Source organism: Pezoporus wallicus, unplaced genomic scaffold (assembly GCF_028554395.1).
Source record: "Pezoporus wallicus isolate ANWC-B61680 ecotype Strahan unplaced genomic scaffold, APGP_CSIRO_Pwel_v1 contig_2545, whole genome shotgun sequence".
Taxonomy (NCBI): Eukaryota; Metazoa; Chordata; class Aves; order Psittaciformes; family Psittacidae; genus Pezoporus; species Pezoporus wallicus.
The window spans coordinates 19,783-25,564 of record NW_026640157.1 but is presented as its reverse complement, the minus strand read 5'-3'; positions in this window follow the sequence as shown (position 1 = coordinate 25,564).

Here is a 5,782-nt window from a genome sequence, read left to right as displayed (position 1 = left end):
TACTTCAATAACAAGCTGACTTGCCGTTTTATATATTTGAAGTAAGTCAGCTAAAATACATGTGTACTGCACTGTACAAGAATAATGGGACCAGTGTTAGACTACTACCGATTCATCAATTTTTCCTCTTATACTAGGGTCACATGCACTACCTACTCTTACCACCCATTTAATATTTTCCCAGCAAAACTCGGTACGGTACTGACAGAAAATACAGCCTATTAACTATTCCACCTACAAACAACTCTGTTTGCCCTGCAGGAAACAGGCTAAAACCTTGAACTTGGCATAGAAGCTCCTGCTTCAAATCCCAATTGCACCCTCAGTCCAAGCAGTTTCAATACACATAAGGCCACCAACAGACTTCTCACACTCCCTACAGGATATCTCCCATAATGTGGTTAAAAATGCTGAACTTTGCCAGCCATCTGACATTCCTGTTTTCCACTAACATACCTCATTTGTCTCAACTAAGAGCCACAATCCGAGAACGCAAGTTCCCCGCATATTCACTTATTTTTGAAGCCACTAATCATGCAATGGTTTGGGTTGGAAGGGACTTTAAAAGATCATCTAGTCCAGCCCCTGTACCACAAAGACATCTTCCACCAGATCAGGTTGCTCAAAGCCCTGTCCAACCAGGCTTTGAACACTTCCGGGAATGAGGCAGCCACAACTTCTCTGGGCAACCTGTGCCAGCCTCACAACCCTCATTGTAAGGAAGAAGTCATAAGCTTGGTTTGCCTTTGTTTTGACAGCACTAATGCAAGAAATATGAATTCCATCTTAGTTGCTGCAGATATGAAATTCTTCACACACTTGACTATTTTTTTTATGTATCTTCTTCCACCCATCAACGTGCGTCTGATACAGTTTCAGCTTTGGATGCTAGCTCATTTTGTCCTTAATTCACGTGTCACTCTTACTAAGCCAATAAGTACCCATCTTCATCCAACTCTTCTTATCAGGACTGAGACAAGAAAATAAGCATATACAGAAATACAAGTCTGAAAAGATCCTAGGTTTTGCTGCACTGAAGGATAAAACTTGCAGACAAGGGGGACATAAAAAAAAAAAAGGCACACCAAATAAAACAGACTATGAGACTAACTCAACAGAAGAAACAAATGTAATATAAAAAAAGTTAATCAAGCTAATAAAAATATGGTCCCATGGCAGTAATACGTAAATAAGAATCAATCTTGTTTCATCTCCAGATATACTACCAGTTAAGCCTGCTTTCATGGTTTTCCACTCAGTCCATACAGGACTGAATGACTGCATTAAAAAGATTACCTACGTGGGAAATACTATCGGTAAACACTGAATTAAATTTCACTACCTGAAGTCATATTTTAAAAGAGCAAGTTCTACTCATTTTAATTAAATGTGGAACTGGTGCATAACAGAGCATAAGGAGCAGGAGACAATTTTAAAGTGAATACTTACACCTTAATTATCTCCTGAAAAGCCTTGTTAACTTTAGAGAAAACCAGAGCTTGTAACAAAGATTAAATTCTGCTCTTTAAAAACACATAGGAACAGAAGTATCATTACCAGCTATCAAAAAAAAAAACAACCCAAAACCCAAAAATCTCTAACATGAAAACAGCAGCAGACACCTGAACAGGCTCAGCAAAGTGGTGGTACCCACATCAAGTACACTTCCGGAACTGAATGCATCAGGAACACAGGAAGTTAAGTTGCCTTGAGCAAGGTCATCTGCAAGGTCATCTAGCATAGAAAAATAGAAATTTATCTTTGTGCAGAGAAGTCAAACTGAGGTTGCCCTCAGCTACAGTGGATATATTACAAAACCAAAACATAAGCAAATGAGCTGCTTGCTGCGTTGTATGGTAGAAAACTTCAGTGACCTACACCACCTGAAGACAGCACATTCAAATCCTGAGCAGAAACATCTTCCTTGCAATCTCTTGATTTTTTTTGAGTTCTCAAACAGCAAAGGCCCATCTACTTACGGCTGCTTAAATGGAAATACGGTTCAGCCTATAATCCAACAATGGACTGAAATGTTCAGGAACGGAAGCCACAAGCAAAAGGGAACAACCAGAGAGTCAGTACATCTGTTAAACAACGTTATTTCTATGTGTGCAGCTGCCACAGCTGAGGTGACTAACAGTGAAGATACACAAACACGCAAAGAATCCTCACCTTCTGAGAGGGAAACCAGAGTAGATTACTGGATGAGATGGCCCCACAACCATCCAACAATCATACCTACAGCTTTTCCCTCTTCAAACATCTATCAGACTGGCAACAACATGGGACTGCTAACAGTACAGATATCTATCTTAGTGGACCATCATTAATATGACGAAGCAGCAATTTTATTTTTTTTTTTTTTTTAAAGACGTGGAAAGACTACGAGTTGACCATTCCTCAACTGAGGTATCAGATTTCCTCCTGTAACCTGAGAATCGGTCCCAGCCTGCCTCTTTTATAACCCATTTGTCCAATTCAATTCAGCTTACTTTAGTAAATAAATCCAGTGCTGCTTAACAACAGAAGAGGAGCATCACATTTACATTCCTGCAGTAACATAAAGTTACAGGAGAACTATGCCTTGAAGAAGGATTGTAGTAAAATAGATACACAACTTCTCTCTTTCCCTTCAAGCTGGGAAAGACCACCTTTACATTACTCAGTAGAATCAATTTATCCAGAGTATAGCTAGATCCCTGCACTAAATACTGGTGTATTTCAAATGTTCATCTCCTTGGGAGAGGGGAGAGAAGGCAGTGAGGGAAAAGATAGAACTTCTTCATTAGTCCAGTATCATAACACATACAGAACATCCCAAGAGACAGGCAGACCTTCAGAACTGTATACTACTTGCGTACGCAATATGGAAGCTCAGGTATGAAAAGGATGACGTTATCATGTCACACAAACAGATGCAGCACAGCCATTCTGTCAACTAAATATGTCCATCCCCAGCTCCAAAAGCAGCTTAGACCACCTAGCCATTCATGCCACATCCAACTTCACCTTGGTCTACTCTCATTTATCTTGCATCTTACATGCTTGTGCATTCCTTAACCTGTGTTTCTTAAGGCTTTTCCAGTTGAAGACCTTCACATAGAAGAGATTACAGAACATAACAGCAACCTGATCTAGTCGAAGATCATAGAATGGTTTGGGTTGGAAAGGACCTCAAGATCATCTAGTTCCAAACCCTGCCATGGGCAGAGACACCTCACACTGGACCATGTTGCCCAAGGCTCTGTCCAACCTGGCCTTGAACACTGCCAGGGATGGAGCATTCACAACTTCCTTGGGCAACCCATTCCAGTGCCTCACCACCCTCACAGTAAAGAACTTCCTCCTTATATCTAACCTAAACTTCCCCTGTTTAAGGCTGAACCCATTCCCCCTTGTCCTGTCGCTATAACCCCTGATGAAGAGTCCCTCTTCAGCATCCTTGTAGGCCTCCTTCAGATACTGGAAGGCTGCTATAAGGACTCCACACAGCCTTCTCTTCTCCAGGCTGAACAGCCCCAACTTTCTTAGCCTCTCTTCATACAGGAGGTGCTCCAGCCCCCTGATCATCCTCATGGCCCTCTTCTGGACTTGCTCCAACAGCTCCATGTCCTTCTTATGTTGAGGACACCAGAACTGTACACAGTACTCCAAGTGGGGTCTAATCTAATAATTTAAAAGACAGAAAACCCCCAGTGCTCAGTTCCTCTTAGGAGACCTCAACGCAAGACTACACTGACTGCAGAAGTTCACTAGGGACACAGAATATGAGCTTATTCAAACCAAGTCAGAGGGGCAAAGCATTAAGCAATGCACTTGCAGACCAGAGAGGATTACCTACCTAAGTAGGTAGGTAAAGTATAACCTGTGAGTTCAGGCTTGTATTGATCAACTGCAAGCCTAGTGATCAACTGTAGTGGTACATGCTGTGAGATCAACAGCGCTGCCTTCCTAGTTATCAGAGCAAGCAGACGCAATACAGGTAAGAGAAACTAACCTTCAATACACCCTAGAAGACCTACTTTTTCAAACAAACAAGGTTTTTATAATTTGTCAAGAACCTTTTTTTGTCTTTTCTTCAAACAGTAGTTTTCAAAAACATCTCCCGGAGCTTTTCAATTACAAACTCCACTAGACTTCCTTCACGCTGACATGGATCTGAACTACACTGATCAATTTAAATAGATAGTAATACCTTTAGGTAGAGATCCCTGTAAAATGACAGCTGAAGCTCTGGAATTTATCATTGAAAAGACTGGGAGTGTATGTTAGAAATAAAATGCCAGAGAATGCTGGATAGAAGTTCTGTCTAATAAGCAAAACTAAATTTCTTGCAGATCAATTTATCAAAATATTCAACCCAGCACCAACTGTAAAATACAGGAACAGACTGATGGCAAAGACTTATGAAATAGAGACTGGACAATGACAACAATATTGAATGTCCCAACTTATCAATACCTAAAGTTTGTGGAAGCAGCACAAAACCATAAGCTTATACAATTAAAAAGGAGGAGGACAAGAAAGGTGATGCCTTCTATGGCATTACAGCACTTTTGCCATCAGGATCAGCCAAAACAGCTCTAGCTGACAGTGTGACAAAATTAGATGAGGTGGTCTGCTAGATTGGTCCAGAAACCTGACTCCTATTCCGTTAGATATTTTTGTCTCTAGGATAAGCACTAGACACTACAGAACACCATGGGAACAATATAGATGCAGCTCTTCCATGTGGTTTTGATGATTTTTAATCATTAAGATTTTTCTGTCTACCAACATCAACCATAAAATAAGTCTCCCAGTTGATCAGTATATTCTCGATACTGACATCCTGGTTTACAGACTGGGGTTAAACCATGACAGCTGAGCGGTATACTCTTAAAATATTCTGAAAATTTAAGTTCAACTCATTAGAGAGAAACTAACATTTATTCATTCACCTATCTTATAACCTGGCATTTCCTTGATTTTCCCTTTGACGTTTCAGGTTATTGTGCTTTAAGCCCAGCCGGTAACTCAAAACCGTGCAGCCGCTCGCTTACTCCCCCCCTTATTCCCTACACTCTCCTGGTGGAGTGGGAAGGAGAATCTAAAAAACTGTTCTCAGACTAAAGCCAAAACACAGCACTGCACCAGCTACTAAGAAGGAAAAAAATAACTGTTACAGCTGAAACCAGGACACAGATACTTTAGTTTCAGCTTAACTTATGCAGAGGGATGTATCAACAAGAGACCAGTTCTTCCTGACAAATCATTATTGGTTTTAACACCATTCCCACAGATGCCCTTCCGCATAACTGTTCTGGAGTCTGGAAATCGTGCATGACATGCTGTGGTATGGAATACCCCTTTGGCTATTTTGAGTCAGGTGTCCTGTCTCTGATTCCCCCCCGGGCTTCTTGTGCCCCTCCTCACTGGCAGAGCATGAGACTGAAAAGCCCTTGATCAGGGTAAGTGCTACTAAGCAACAGCTAAAACAGCGGTGTGTTATCAGCGTTGTTCTCAGACTAAAGCCAAAAGCACAGCACTGCACCAGTTTCTAAGAGGAAGAAAAATAACTGTTACATCTGAACCCAGGACAGCATCCACCCCTTACTCCATACCATTCATGTCATGCTCAGGTCCCATATTTCTCAATACGCTATAGCTTTTTGTCTCTTTATATTTTTATATATACACCCATGTATGCACACACAGACAGGTGTCATTCCTTAGTCCATGGATGGACCATCCCTATAAAGTTTGCTGAGTTCATTCAGTCCATGATGTCAGGCTCCATCTG